At 47.4% G+C, this 16,155-nt stretch overlaps 1 protein-coding gene across 7 annotated transcripts in view; it reads left to right on the forward strand.

Annotated features, from left to right (window-relative positions):
* The window catches only part of EYA2 (EYA transcriptional coactivator and phosphatase 2), a 297,037-nt gene that overhangs the window by 123,593 nt on the left and 157,289 nt on the right, over positions 1-16,155 (forward strand). The gene's annotated exons all lie outside the window — the stretch shown is intronic.

Here is a 16,155-nt window from a genome sequence, read left to right on the forward strand (position 1 = left end):
GAGCTCGCTTTTGAGTGTGGTGGAACAGGCAAGTCCATTGCAGAGCTGGAGAGAAATGCCAGGTGATGGGGCTAATGGACAGGCAGGTAAAGGGACTGTTTTTCCAAGCAAGAAGTTCAGGGCTCTACATCCCCATAGGGTGGTTTTAAAGGGAATGAAGAACTCCAATGTGTAACCCCCACCCCACATACCCAAAGAAACTGGCATGCTGGATTCTTTACTCTAGTACCATCCAAGAGTTCCTTCTCTGTTCCAGTGCCCTTGGGAACGTGTTGGGGTTGATGCATGCAGCAGAGGGCTGATGGCAGTGACTATGGGGTCCCCATCCTGGCATTTTTTTCTACTTTGTGAAAACTAGTTAAAAACGACCATGAAGAGGCTGAAAAGTGCTAAGGAAAAATGAAGGCAGTAATAAGGTGGTGGAAAATGACAAAGGTAGCTTCTTTAAAAAAAAGCCAATTCTATTTTCAGGTATTGTTCATCTTCTGTATTTAAACTTTTATTGAGGAAACAATAAAAGTGGATGTCAAGGGCAGTCTTTCAGGGAAAGAATTTGGGAAGAGACAGCAAGTGATCTTAGGGGTTCATGTTGCAAAAGGGGACAGTCAGCAGTCCTTGGACCGCTTGCCTGTGAAGGCCGGCAGTAGACTGAGTTGGCGAGGTTGTCAGCTCACGGCGTCCAGATGCTCACTGCCTGCGAGGGGTCGTGGCGTGGATTTTCTCATACAGTCTTCACAACACTCCCAGGTGTTAGTATTGGTATTATTCCCATTTTACAAAAGAGGAAACTGAGGCATGGAGGAAATGACTGATTTGCCCAACATCAGGGCAAGGCATTTAGATTTTACTGCAAGTGCAATGAGATTGTGTCGAGTCTGTTGGGTGTCTGGTGGAATCCCAATTCCCAGCTCACTCCAAAGCCTGCTGTCTTAACCATGGTACTCTCCTGCCTCTTCTACACCTGCTCTCATCTCTGTCTCCCTGACAGTGGCCTTTCTGAGTCCCATTGAAGGGTAGAAGCAGCTGAGACCTATCTCTAAGTGGGGAGTGAATTATGACACCAAGCCCGAAAATAAAGGCTTGTGAAGACCGTGGCCTGGAACTTGCATGCGGGTCATTCTTAAACCAGTTTCTTTCCAGCTCTGCAAATAAAAACTGAACTTCCTGTCTCAGAGCTTCTACAGCTACAGACACTTACAGCAAGCGCAGTCCACCCTTGCTCATTCTGACATACCCCTGGCTTTCTAATAAGTGACTGGAATTATGTAGGAGAGGCTCTTATTCATTCATTCATTCATTGGTGTGTTACTGAGTGCCAGCTTTTTGCCTGTCCCTCCGAGGCACTGGGGTTACTGCAGCCAACTGAGACAACTGAATTTCTGCCCTCATCAAGAGAGTTGGACGTTACTCAATTAAATAAATAAATACAGATTTTGATAAAACCTGTGAAGGACTACAACAGGGCAATGTTAAAGAACTAGAGAGACTCATGTATCTGGAGGTAGTGAGTCAGGAGGTGAGACTGAAAGAGAAGCGGAAGCTTTGCTGGACCAGGATATATAGAACAGTGTTCTTTCTTTCTCTGGTCCTCACAGCAACCATGTCAGGTGGTACCTTTAGCCCTGATTTACAGTTGATGAAAGTGACACCCAGAGAGGATAAGTGCCTTGTCCAAGATTGCAAAGCCAGTAAGTTAAGAGCTTTCTAGAATTTCAGAGCCTGTGCTAACATTTCTGGACTACTCCAGGATGCCTGCAACTGCCCTAAGCTCTGTGTATACACCACAGCCCTTAATTCTGCCAATAGCTCTTTGACTTAGGTTCTATCAGGACCCTCATCTTACAGTTAGGGAAACTGAGGCACAAAGTGGTTAAGGGACTTGGCTGAGCTCACGAGGCTGAGATGGCGGAATTTGAAGCCAGGCAGTTGCACTCCAGAGCCCAGCCTTGTCACTCCTACGCCATCCTGCCCCTCCAGACTCGAGGAGATCCATCTAGAAGGTGATTCTCTAGGGGTGAGTCCTGGCCTAGGAGGTCCCCCTTCCCTTGACTCACACCCAGCCCCTCCCCTCACACATTCCAAAAAGGCCCCTGCTCTGTTTCTGTCAGGCCCCAGGAATAATCCAGGTTATTTTCTTGCCCTCCTCATGGCTCTGATGCCAGAAGGCTATGGCAGCAGCTGGGCTTTGTCCCAGTTAACTGCCTCCAGTCCAGCACTAATGGCCATAAACTGCTGTTGAGACAGCCCAGGCGTGTTGCAAGCCTGGCATATTCCTCTCTAAGTATTAAAAAACATACACATACACAAATATACGGAACACTCACACATTGTGACCATGTGCTTCCTATTAACTTTTTTTCCCAAGTCATTCCAGAGGAGAAATAATCTCTCTAAACTACCCTGGGAGCCCTTCAGAATGGAAGATACTGGTCCAGCTCCATTTTTCGAAAGAAGGAGGAAATGAAGGGGAAATGGAGACATAGAGTTTTAGGCCCGAATGTGCCGACTTAGAGTGAAATTGGTGCGTGTTTAGAAGCTGGGCTGAGTCTCTTTCCCCTCTGAGCATTAAAATCACAGAACAGACTTCCGTGTGGCCCAACCCCAACGTGTTACCTATGAGCAAGCCGAGGCACTGAGTGGGGAGGGGAGTGGAAGGTCGCAGAACAGGCATTTGATCAGCTGAGCTGCCACCCCAAGGTCTTCTGGTTCATCTCATAAACTTCCAGAAACCTCATCAGAGCCCCCCCCTCTTGAGGCCCTGGCTTGAGAGCTGTGTCTGTCTGGATAACCCTCCCCTCCCCCAAGTGGTCAGTTAAGTGTGAAAGAGAACTTTTAACTTCACCCAGGGGGTTTAGGTATGCCGAAATGCATTTCTTTTTTTTTTTTTTTTTTTTTTTATTTATTTTTTATTAATTTTTTTATTTTTTATTGACTTTGTAATAATATTACATTAAAAATATATATGTGAGGTCCCATTCAACCCCACCCCCCCACCCCCCCCTCTCCCCCCCCCCAACAACACTCGTTCCCATCATCATGACACATCCATTGGATTTGGTAAGTACATCTTTGGGCACCTCTGCACCTCATATACATTGGTTCACATCATGGCCCATACTCTCCTCTATTCCATCATGTAGGCCCTGTGAGGATTTACAATGTCCGGTGATTACCTCTGAAGCACCATCCAGGGCAGCTCCATGTCCCGAAGACGCCTCCACCTCTCATCTCTTCCTGCCTTTCCCCATACCCTTTGTCCATTCTGTCCACTTTTCCCACTCCAATGCCACCTCTTCTATGTGGACACTGGATTGGTTGTGTCCATTGCACCTTTATGTCAAGAGGAGGCTCAGATTCCACCTGGATGCTGGATGCAATCCTCCCATTTTCAGTTGTAATCACTCTAGGCTCCATGGTGTGGTGGTTGTCCTTCTTCACCTCCATCTTAGCTGAGTGTGGTAAGTCCAATAAATCAGATTGTAGGTGCTGGAGTCTGTTGAGGCTCAGGATCTGGCTATCACATTGTCAGTCCAGAGATTCAAATCCCCTAAATATATCTTAAACCCCAACATTAACTGCACCTCCAGCACATTAGCATGAAAGTCTTATGAAGGGAGATCCCATCTGAGTCCAGATTCATCACACATAAACACCATTTCCAAAGAGGGGCCATCTGCCCTGGTAGTTAACCCCATCGGCCATGACCATAACTCCCATGGGTCTCTTTAGCCCTCAAAGGAACCAATATCTGGGGGTTGTATCTGCTTTATCTGTCTCTCTGACTCTGCTCAGTTGTGCATGAGGGCAAACCTTCTGCCAGCCTCCAGACTCTTTTTTAGAAACTCGTAGCCATATAAACTCATTTCTCCTTTCCATTTCCCCCTTACTTTAGGTCAAACAGCATTTTAAAGTCATGGTATTTTATGTAGACATGGATATTCTGCTGATCCGCACGAAATGCATTTCTTAACGGATTTAATTTTTTGTTTCTTTTTGACTTCTCCTGCTAAAACACTGCTTTTCACAGAAATGACCACAAAGACATAAAAGGGGAAAAAAAGAATGTCTTGAGAGTGTGTTCTAAGAACTTGCCGGGGCCCTGGAGGGCTCATGAGCTCCGGGCCTGCGTGTTAGGAGCGTGGAGGGCCGCGGGCAGGCCTCGCTGTGCCCGTGCACGTCCGCGGGACGTGGGCAAGACCCTCGACTTCTCTATGCCTCGGTTTCCTTGCCTGTGAAACCAGCATCGTAGCAAAGGGGCGACCTCCTGGGGGACTCGATAGACGGACTCATGGGCATATCAGATGTGGCCTCTAAAGGCTAGATTTTCTTATTTTTATTCCTTTTAAATAGTTAAGAGCAGGGATTCTGAAGCCAGACCCCAGCTCTGCTTATACCAGCCATGTGACCTTGAGAAATTTACTTCCAGTACCTCAGTTTCTTCCTCAGTAAAATGGGGATATAAATAGTATGTAACCCCACATGAGTTAACGCATGTGAAATATTTAGAATAGTGCCTGACACTGAAAGAATTCGTGAGCCAGTGATCAGAGTTTGGGACCTGAGGCCAGTTTGTGTTGGATTTATGAAATCTAGTGCTGTGTCTGACACCAGTAAGCTGTTTGACTTTGGACAGGTTTTTTTTGGAAGGCATATGTCACATTATAGTAGAAAGAGTTTTATACGTTCTTCTTTTTTTTTTTTCCTTAAAGATTTATTTATTTATTTAATTCTCCCCCTCCCCCGGTTGTCTGTTCTCTACATCTATTTGCTGCGTCTTGTTTCTTTGTCCGCTTCTGTTGTCGTCAGCAGCACGGGAAGTATGGGCGGCCCCATTCCTGGGCAGGCTGCACTTTCTTGCGCGCTGGGCGGCTCTCCTTACGTGCGCACTCCCTGCGCGTGGGGCTCACCTACGCGGGGGACACCCCTGTGTGACGGTGGCACTCCTTGCACGCATCAGCACTGCGCATGGGCCAGCTCCACATCGGTCAGGGAGGCCCGGGGTTTGAACCGCGGACCTCCCATGTGGTAGACGGACACCCTAACTACTGGGCCATGTCCGTTTCCCGTAAATGTTCTTCTTTGCATAGATAACACCCTTATGCCCCTTGCTTTTCCTATTTAACTGTATTCTTGGAGAACGTTCTGTGTCAGTATATAGAAAGAGCTTCCTCACTCACAGATGCCTGTTTTTCCATTAAATGAAGTGCTATAAGTGATTTAACCATTCTCATACTGAGGGTCAGTTGGATTGTTTCCAGCCTTTTGCAGTTAGAAACTATCTTGCAATGAATAACCCTTTATGCATATCATTTTGAATGTGTGAAAATGTATCTGGAAGTAGATTTCCCAAAGTAGAATTCTGGATCAAAGGGCAAGTCTGCATTTAAATTTAGTAGATGTCTCGCGGTTACCCTCCGTAGGGATTGTATTTCCTCAGGGCCTCACCAATACAATGTGCCCTAACTTTTTGCAGTATCTGATACACACACATACACACACACACACACACACGGCATCTCAGTGTGGTATCAATTTTGCACATCTTTTCTTGTAAGTGAGGTCGAGTGCCTTTTCAGCTCTTTGACCAATTTGTATTTCCTTTCTGTGAACTAGGAGCTTAGACTCGAAAACTTCACAAAAGATCAGCCATGAGGAGGTACTAGCCATACCAGATATTTAAATTTATTATAAAGCTTCCATAATCAAATCTGTGCAGTTCTGGTATGTGAATAGATTGACCAATAAAAGAGAACAAACATCCAGAAAGAGATCCCGCATGTAAGGGAACTCAGTACATGGGAAAGATGGCATCTTATGTCAGTGGGAACAGATGGAATAGTCAATGAATGGGGTTGGAACAACTGGTTAGCCAACTCGGGGGGGTGGGGGGTGGGCAGGGAATCTAGCCCTATTACCATATACCCAGGAGAAAATCCAAATGAATCAAAAGTTTAAATGTCAGAGGTAAAACCATGAGAGTACCACAAGGAAAATGAGCAGAAGTTTTATAGCCTTGGAGTGGAAAAGCCTATTCTAACCATGACTGGGAAATCCAAAAGCCATAAACCAAAAAATTGACAAAGTCAACTACAGATAAAGTTTTTTATAATTCTGCATGGCAAAGAACGTTTTTTCATGCAAAGATGCAATAGCAACAAAAACAAGGCAAACCAAAATAAAATGACCAACTGCAACAATACATCTCAAATCACAAACAATTGTTACTCTTTTAAAAATAATTCTGCAGTTCTGTGAATTGGACCTGCTCTGGGATACTGTGATTCCAAATCAGGATTTCAAACTCGGATGGTACAGGGGAGTCTTGCAAGTATAGGAAAGAGAGAAGTGAACTAAATATAGGGTTATAAGGAGTGGTGGGGACTGTGGCAAACTGGAGACCAGAGCCCCATCAAAATGTCAGGGGAAACATCACTTAGCTTCAGCCCATTGCTGATGCATTGGGATGGGGTCCCCAAAATGCCAGATCTTTCCATTTTTCAAGATAATACCCAAAACTGCATTTTATGTACAGTCTCCAAATTCCTTTTCAATTTTGGCAGCTGATTTAAATGCTTTTTCAAGTATGTTGCAAAGCAAGCAATCATGGAGAAGGCTGGTGTCCAGGTTTCCATCTTGTAATTTTGTTCCAGACGTTCTTATCAAAACCACAGGTCCTGAGACCAGGAATGGAAGGAGCAAATTGCTATCCAAGTGGAAACTCGGGGATCCGGGGAGACAGTCCTTTTTGGTCCCCACCTGTGGCGTATCTGGTCAGTGAGGAATAGCCCAGAGGCCTTGTTGGTGAGTGTAGATTTAGCTGAGGTTGGAGCCCAGCAGCCTCTTCCTGGTGACATGTCATTTCCCTGCTTCTTGGCAGCCGTGACTTTCAGGCTGTCCCGGTGCAGCCAGCTTTGAGCAGGCTGAGTCTGCCTGGTCTCACTGTCGGTCAAACCGGGGGCCAGGCTCGGCAGCCCCAGGTTCATGGGCCAAGGTCACATTTCCGGGTGTGAATCAGCAGCTCTCCTGCGGTCGGTCCGGGTGGTGCGGTTTTCTGGGACGCTTCAGCATTCTTATTCAGGCAGCTGCCTCCCGCCCTGGAGGTCACCTTCTCATCACCTTCACCCATTGGCAGGCTTGCCACCTCCTGCTTGAACCGAAGTCTTCCAGATTTAAACCTGTAGAGCTTAAACGGATGGTCTTCTCCTCTGGTTATAGAACCAGTGTGATTTGGTCACTGCGTCTCTGAAAGCTGTTGGAGATGATGACAGATGGAAACTGCTGGGGGTGGGGAGGAAAGTGAGAGCAAGAGAGGGTTAGTTTGGGGATCAAGAAGGAGTTTGGTTACCAGTTCTGTAGGCCAGCACTGTCCAGTTGACCTTTCTGTGATGATGCAAATGTTTTATATCAGTGCTGTCCAAAGTAATGACCACAAGCCCCATGTGGTTGTTGAGTGCTTGACATGCAACTAAGTGTGACAGAGGAACTGAATTTCTAATGTTGTTCAATTTTAATTAAAACTTAATTGTGGGAAATGGATGTGGCTCAACTGATAGGGTGTCTGCCTACCATATAGGAGGTCCAGGGTTTGGTACCCAGGGCCTCCTGGCCTGTGTGGTGAGCTGGCCCATGCACAGTGCTGCCGCCCACAAGCAGTGCCATGCCAAGCAGGGGTGTCCCCCACATAGGGGTGTCCCATGCACAAGGAGTGTGCCCGGCAAGGAGAGCCACCCCACATGAAGAAAGTGCAACCCATGCAGGAGTGGTGCCGCACACATGGAGAGCCGACACAGCAAGATAACGCAACAGAAGAGACACAGCTTCCTGGTGCCACGTGACAAGAATGCAAGCAGACACAGAAGAACACACAGTGAATGGAAACAGAGAGCAGACAACGGGGGGTGGGGGTGGAGAGGGAAATAAATTAAAAACTAAATCTTTTTAAAAAAAACTGTACGGGAGCAAATGTAGCTCAAGTGGTTGAGCACCTGTTTCCCATGTACGAGGTCCCAGGTTCGATCCCCGATGCCTCCTAAAAACAAAACAAGTGAAAACAAAAATCAAAAAACAATTCTCATTGGGGAGCCGATGTAGCTCAGTGGTTGAGCGCCGCTGCCATGTACAAGGTCTGGGTTCAATCCCCTAATGCCTCCAGTGGCTACTGTATTGGAAAGCACAACTCTGAGGGATGTTGAAAAGTCAAGTTCTTAACCTGCTTAAGGCTGGGGTTGGGGGAAGGCAGTCGGATTTTCTAGGATGTGCAAAAGCAGAGGTGGCAAAGCTGAGCATGTGGAACATTTTTTGTTTCTCTTGTGGAGATGCTTCACCTCTTCTCTTCCTGTCCCCGCTCTGATAGGGATTTTCGATGGGCAGCCATGACCTCTAGCCTTGCTTCCAGGCAGAAGATGCATGGGGCCAAAATGGCTCTAGAATGGTTGTCACCATGAGTGGACCATTTGGGGTTAGCATAAGAGTTGGGTAGAGGGAAACGGACTTTGGCCCAGTGGTTAGGGCGTCCGTCTACCACATGGGAGGTCCACGGTTCAAGCCCTGGGCCTCCTTGACCCGTGTGGAGCTGGCCCAAGCGCAGTGCTGATGCGCGCAAGGAGTGCCGTGCTACACAGGGGTGTCCCATGCGTAGGGGAGCCCCACGCGCAAGGAGTGCACTCGTGAGGAGAGCCGCCCAGCGCGAAGGAGGGAGCAGCCTGCCGAGGAATGGCGCCGCCCACACTTCCCGTGCCACTGACGACAACAGAAGCGGACAAAGAAACAAGACGCAGCAAAAAGACACAGAAAACAGACAACCGGGGGAGGGGAGGGGAATTAAATAAATAAAAATAAATCTTTAAAAAAATAAAAAAAAGAGTTGGGTAGAAGTGGCATGATGGGCTCTTATTTAAGGTTTCCTACGCCTCCATCCCTTCCTATCTGTAAGGAAGACTTGTTTTCCTCCATCTTTTTTATCATGTATTCCATTCATTTTGACTCTAAAACATTGCACAAGCTTACTACCTTTCTTACTCTCTAAGTCATCTCTAGGCTTTTGCCCATATCTCTCAAGCTACTTGTTTCCCTACAGATAACCTACCACTTCTTACGAGTTTTGACCATCCTGTATTTTTCTTGTTTTCTACATAGCATAATTGAGTATTCCTAAATAGTACAGCAAACACAGTACAGTAGCATTCCTGCAAAGTTTTATGTATGTTAAAACCCTATAAAAAATCCTCCATACTTACGTATAAAATAGAATGATGTTCTAAGACAGGTTGGCAAACTTTTTCTATAAAAGGCCAGGTAATAAATATTTGAGGTTTTGCAGGTCATGGGATCTCTGCCGCTGTAGCGTAAAAACAGCCTTAGACAATATGTAAATGAATCAGTTTGGCTGGTTGCCCATAAAACTTTATTTACAAAAAGAGATGATGGACTGAATTTGGCCCACAGGCCTGAGTCTGCAAATACCTGTTCTAGGATCAGACAAGTAAAAGCAATCTTCACCTGTGTGAATGTTTGGGGAGACATTTGAAAGTCATGCGGGACCTAGGAAAAGTCTTTGTTTTGCCCCACTGTCCCAGGCATTGCAGAACGTCCAGCAGTCTGCCCACCGAATGCCACTAGGGGCCTCTATCAAAAGTGTCCCCACAAATTTCCAAGCACCCCATCGGGGTACCACCCCCTCCCTTCCCCTTGAGAACCACTGGTTTCCACCGTGGCAGGTGCAGACATGGGGACAGATGGCTGCATGTGCAGGAAAGACTATCTGTCCCCCAATCAGCAAACAGTACCCTCGCTGGCTGTCTCCTGGTGGACCTGAGCTGAGAGCCAAGGCCCTGCCTCGATGGAAATTTATGCCCTGGTGAAGGCAGACAGTGAGCAAATGACAAGCTGATGAGTGCTGGGGTGAGTGCTCTGCGAAGAATGCGCAGATGATGAATGCTGGGGTGAGTGCTCTGCGAAGAATACGCAGGGAGCTGGGACAGTGAGAAGCTATGGGGGGAGGGTCGACTTCAGAGGGGGAGGCAGGGTGGGGTCTGGAAGGAGGTGACAATAGGGTTGGGACACATAGCTTGGGGAAGGCCACTGTGGTCCTGAGGCTCCCTGGCAGACGGGCGCCTGAGTGGCTGGTGAGAGACGGGGAGAGGGTCGAGGATGGGGTCAGCGGTGGCTGGGCCTGGTGGGCGCGTGACGTTCGGAACTTGTCTCGAGAGCAGCAGGAAGCCGGGGTGGGGGGAGGGCAGTTTAAAACTGGGAGGATGGTGATCTGGTTCGCTTCGTGGAGAGACCCCTCGGTGCGGGGAGGGGGCGGGAGGGGGCAGCGGGAGATGCAGGGGGCCAGGCAGGAGGCACAGGTCGTGCTTGGGGGAGCCCGTCACCGCGAGCGAGCTTGCCCCTGACGGTACCCGCCAGGTCCCCGTCGTCTGTCCAGCAGACTCTAGAACCTGATCCTCCCGTCCTTTCGCTCTGGAGGAAACCAGCCGAGAGGGGGCCTTTGACGTCTGTGCTCCTGTGTCATTTTTATTTCTGACATTTCAGTGAAATAAGAATTGAGCCCACACCAGGGTCCGTGCATTTCAATGTTTGTTGACGATGTGGCAGAATAAATCTGTCTCCTACCAGATAGCTGGGGTAGAGGAGGAAAAGAAAATAACAAACTGAACCCAACCCAACCCAACCAAAACAAAAAACCTGGCAGAGATCAAAAGGAAAGCCCTTGTCATAGTACAAGTCCCTGCCTTGGTGCGTGCTTGGAGGCAGAGGAGATGCCAGAGCCTGCTCTGAGCTGCAGGTCCTGCCCAGAGCACGGGCCGTGCAGCCTTCTGTGCAGGAAGTGAAAGGATAACTAAGGCAGGATGTGGGGGTGGGGGGAGAGAAGCATCACCTCCACAGGGGGAGAAGGACAGAGACACAGATGGGCAGCTGTAAATCCATTTTCAGGCCCACTCAGAGAGAAGCCAGGGGAAGATGGTAATGGGATACATCATTGCGCCCTTATTGCAAATCAGAGTCAATCTGCTCTTCAAGGTGCTGTTGGCAAAGGGAACCAGAGTCTCCCTCTTGAGTCTGCAGGGACCCTCTCCATCCTGGCCAGGGGTGCTCTCCCTGCACTACGTCACATAGAAAAGCTTCCGCCCACCTCAGGTAGATGCTATAATCCTCCAGACCCGAATCTGCCTGCTTTTTAATACTGCTTTTTATATTTTCATGTGTTTATTTTAAATCACGTATGTAATATGTTGTATCTTTCTGGAACATTGTCTATGCATTTCTAAATGGGGGTGTGTGTGTTTTTTTTTCCTCCCATCAGTGGAAAATTCCTCTGTGTTTTTTTTAAAAGTATAAATAATACCTTGCTGTATGTCTTGTTTTATACATTGCTATTTATATTTTAAACTAAATAATTTGTCTTGGAAAGCTCTCCAGCTCAGTTCAAATAAACCCACCTTAGTCTATTTTCTGACTTGGTGGTGCTCTGGGGAGACAGCCCAGCCCAGCACTTACCGGCTTTAAGCACGTTACATCGCTGAAATTTGCTTTCCTCATCTATGAAATGGGGTCCATAGTAGTAGCAGATCTTAGGTCCCTTGGGGGGACAAAGTCAACTCACTTCATTAGTGTTGGCTGTAATTATTACTATGGATCTACCAGGTTTATTTAGCCCTTCCTATTTTGGTGGGCAATTAGGTTGTTGCCCACATTTCACTTTTTTAGCCTCCACTGACACAGCCTAACGCCTTTCTGCCCCTGTTCTGCCCAGGAGTATCGGTTTCAGGGTGTCGCATTTGCTGGCCTCTCAGGTCTGTACCTGGGTCCCCAACTCTGTGTGTTTGGCTCTCTCTCTGGCAACCAGAACCTTCTTCCATTGTCTGCAGCAGACCACCAGGTCTTGCCAAGCTTTGCATCTGCGGCTCCAGCCCTAAATTGCAGCCTCCAAGAACTGGCTGCTCAAAAAAGATTGTGCAACCCTTAACCGTGGCCCAGGGCCTTCCCCGCTCCAGCTCCCCTGGCTGTTCTCTAGTGACAGACCCCTGGGACCAAAATGGGGACATGGCTAAAAAGAGACTCCCTGGAAGACGCCCCCTTGGAGGGGGGGGTGCGTGTGTGGATTTTGTGGCCACTAAAGCCTAGATTCTTGGAACTGGCCGTTGCTGAGTCTTTCACTTCACTTGTGCCTGCCATGGAGTCGTTCATCATGTGGACATTTGATACCACACTCTGGAACAGCTGGCTGACTGCACCCGCCTGGGTGGCTGGGGCAGGGTGTTAGAAGGGGTGGGACGGCTCATCTTCTGGTGTTTGCTCAGAGGGGGACGACACAAGGGAAAACATAGGCTCTCTCTGGAATTCAGCTTTCTCTTCTGTTAAGTGAGAGAGTTGGACTAAAAATCAGCGGCACTCAACGTTTTTGGATGACAGTCTGTTCTAGAAATACACCTACATCACAGCCTCTTATACAGCTATTTGTATGGATATATTTGTGTACCTCTGGTTACAAAAACAGGCCTTGCCCTTCCTATATGTTTTGTACTCTGATATTTTCTCTATTTCATTAAAGAAAAAAGAAAAAGAAAACCTATGCAAAAAATAACCTCTTCTATTTCATTTAAAAAGCTGCTGGCCAGGACTCAAATTTCCTATCCCAGTAGTGGGTTGTGACCCACAGGTTGGGACACACTGGACCAGAGGATATCAAAAGTCTTTTCTGATGATGGTTCAGGGACAAGAGGGCTGAAGTTTACTTTATTTTTAAATAATTATTTTCTTTCTCCTTGACTTTAAAAGTATTATATGTTCATTGGGAAAATGTGGGGAAATACCATAAAAGCATGGTGAAGAAATTTTTATTCACACCACCTTATCAGCTACTTGGTTTTATCTTTGGTTTACCAGTTCCTTTTAATTTTTTAAATTTAACATATATATAGTGTTAAATACATTAAGATAATGTTGAATGTATGGATTTGGAATCTATGGGGTTTTAGCATATCATGTGCATTTTCATGGGAATCTTTCTTTGGTACCTTTATTTTTTTTGCAAACATGGATCAGTGTACCCTAATTTATTTAATTGGTCACATGATGGACAGTTAAGTGTAATGCAGGGATCAGGAAACTAAAGCTACAAGTTAACTGCCTGTTTCTGCAGTTTTATTGGACGCAGCCACGCCCATTCATTTCTGCATGGTGTATAGTTGCATTGTTGCAGCTATTCAGCTCTGCCTTTGCGGCACAAAAGCAGCCACAGACGATGTGTAAATGAATGGTCATGACTGTGTTCCAAAAAGAAACTTCATTCACAAATCATGTGGCCAGCCCACAGACCGTAGTCGGCACCCTCCTGACCCGGGTCGATCCAGGTCAACGCATCCGTGGGTCTGGATGAGTCACTGTGGCTGCCATAATGCTCTTTCCAGTGTTGAGTCACCCAAAATGACCCAAAGTGGCAAGATTGCATTCCTTGTTCTTGTGGCTGGACAGGGATTGGGGAGGCTCGGGTAGGAGGGCAGCTCACTAAGTCTGGCCACCTGAGTTCAGAGTGGAGGTGGCTTTGGTCGGAGCATTCAGTGGCCCATGTGAGACCTTCCCACGGTCTTTTTCCCTCTGACATTGTTCACGTGGGGGATGCTCCTTTAACAGGTGCGTCTGAGTGACTCCGGTGAGCAGAGACCCCTGCTGACCCTCATGGACAGAGAGCATGAAGGAAGAATAAATTTTGGTTGTATTTAAGCCACTGAAATATTGGGGATGTTTGTTACCATGACATACCATAACCTTTCCTGATTGATTGATTGGCACAAGAGATGCTTTCACATGTCATGAAAATGACACTAAGAATCATTGGTTCATATAGTGAGGAAGTCATTCCCCTTTCTAGTCTTTTTCAGTGTTTATGACTAAATGATAAAGTGATTATGGATGTCTGTATTTGGTGCTAATAGATATTTAAGTCCTCTCTAATGCAAAATGAGAGCAAACTCCAGGCTTAGGGCCTTTGGCAGGCAACAGTATTTAACTAGAACTTAAAACATTTGTGTTCTATGTATTTTTTATTTTTATGTATTTGTTACTGATGGCAAATGATGCTGAGTTGAGCTCTTTATGATAGCAAGATAAAAGTTTCCTCCTTAGATAATTTCAGGAAAACTGATGAATGATGTTATGGATAACATGGCTTAGAACAAAGCTAGGTTTTATCAAAATGTGAGTCAAGTTAAAGTTGATTTAAGGAAAATCTTAAGTAAAGTAATCATCAAGGTGGTTGGCAGATAGGGTGAAAATCATGCAGGAGCAAGGAGATGGGGAGAGTCTAGAAAACACAAATAATCCAGTTCCACGTCTTCATCGCACAGACGTGGAAGCGGGGACTCAGAACAGGGGTGCGCTCTGCCCCCAGGTGGCAAGGTCAGGATGCCACCCCGAGCTTAGCAGTTCAGAGCCTAGACTGTCCCTGGGACCCTGTCCACCCAAAGCTAGAAGACTTGATGCCCCGCCTGCAACTCAAAGGACAGGCCTGCCTGGGCGCCTGGCTGAGCGGCAAGGGGCTGGGGGCTGGGAGCCGCGTGGCATCTGTCCCTGAGGTGCCTGGGCTTCGCCAAAATTCAAACCACCCAAGCGAGAGAGGTCGGTCAAGGCCCCTGTGGCTCTCAGCTGGCTTGCATTAGTCTCAGTCTAAGACTGTGGCGGCAGCGGCGGCCCAGACCCCAGCAAGTTCGGCGAGGGGAGGCCGCCGCCAGCCAAGGTCAGGGCACCCTCTTTACAGTATAAATAGAACCCCCTTCCCGGCTGCCCCCTCCCATCGCCACACAATATCTCTTTCAAAGATCTCAAAACACCGCAGCAGACCGTACCGAATTGACTTTATTGTTTTAAAACCAGCCCCTTCTGTCCGCCACCACCCGCCACCACCACTGCCCCCAGGGGAGAACAGTCAAAACGGCTGTCTCCCCAGTGTGCACCTCGGTTCTCATCCCTGATGGTGGCTGGGGCTCCGGGGCGCTGCTGCTGATGGAGCACCCTGATCGGCAGCATTTGCTTGAGAAACTTTCAGCCAGCCCCAATCTAATCACGGCCTCTGAGACCCAAAGGCCAGCTCAGGGCCAGGTGCTTGAATAATCACAGAAACCGCCAACATTGAACTCGGACTCCCAGGGGCCACACACTTGGCCACATCCGCTCGGTTGGTCCTCACTGCCATCTGTTAGGCAGATTCTTTGCCATTTTACAGATGAAGAAACTGAGTCCTGCAGGAGGGAAGTCCCAAAGCTGGCAAGTGGGAATGGCCAAGAGTGGAGTGAAGTGAATGAGGCACTCACCTCAGGTGATAAATTGAAAGGGGTGCCAAGAAACTCAGTAATCAAAATGATATTTTAATGCAGTATTTAAAAAATTGAAATCTGGCGGCGGACTTGGCCCAGTGGTTAGGGCATCCGTCTACCACATGGGAGGTCCACGGTTCAAACCCCAGGCCTCCTTGACCCGTGTGGAGCTGGCCCGTGCGCAGTGCTGATGCGTGCAAGGAGTGCCGTGCCACGCAGGGGTGTCCCCTGCCTAGGGGAGCCCCACGCGCAAGGAGTGCACCCGTAAGGAGAGCCGCCCAGCGCAAAAGGAAGTGCAGCCTGCCCAGGAATGGCGCCACACACACGGAGAACTGACACAACAAGATGATGCAACGAAAAGAGACACAGATTCCCGTGCCTCTGATGACAACAGAAGTGGACAAAGAAGACACAGCAAATAGACACAGAGAAAGACAACTGGGGTCGGGGGTTGGGGGTAGGGGAGATAAATAAATACATAAAAATAAATATATAAAATCTTTTTAAAAATTATTAAAAAAATAGAAATCAATGCAAAAAAGTTCATGATGAGCAAAATATCAAAATTTTAAAGATGGATTGTTGACGTTTGTTTTAGGACCCTGCATGATTGTGCAACAGAAACAGTCGTTTTTATCAGCCCTTGGGGGCACAGGTCCATAGTCCTTGTGTTCCTGCCGAGCCTGTTGATGAGACGCACCGACAGATTTGGCAATGCGGGGCTTTATATATAGTCATATTTTTTTATTGTACACTGTTTGGTAACTTTTTCCACTTGATTCAATATATGGAAGGCTGTTTTAATAAACATATGCAAGGGTGTACATTTTTTTGCCTCTTG

This window comes from Dasypus novemcinctus, chromosome 24 (genome assembly GCF_030445035.2).
Source record: "Dasypus novemcinctus isolate mDasNov1 chromosome 24, mDasNov1.1.hap2, whole genome shotgun sequence".
Taxonomy (NCBI): Eukaryota; Metazoa; Chordata; class Mammalia; order Cingulata; family Dasypodidae; genus Dasypus; species Dasypus novemcinctus.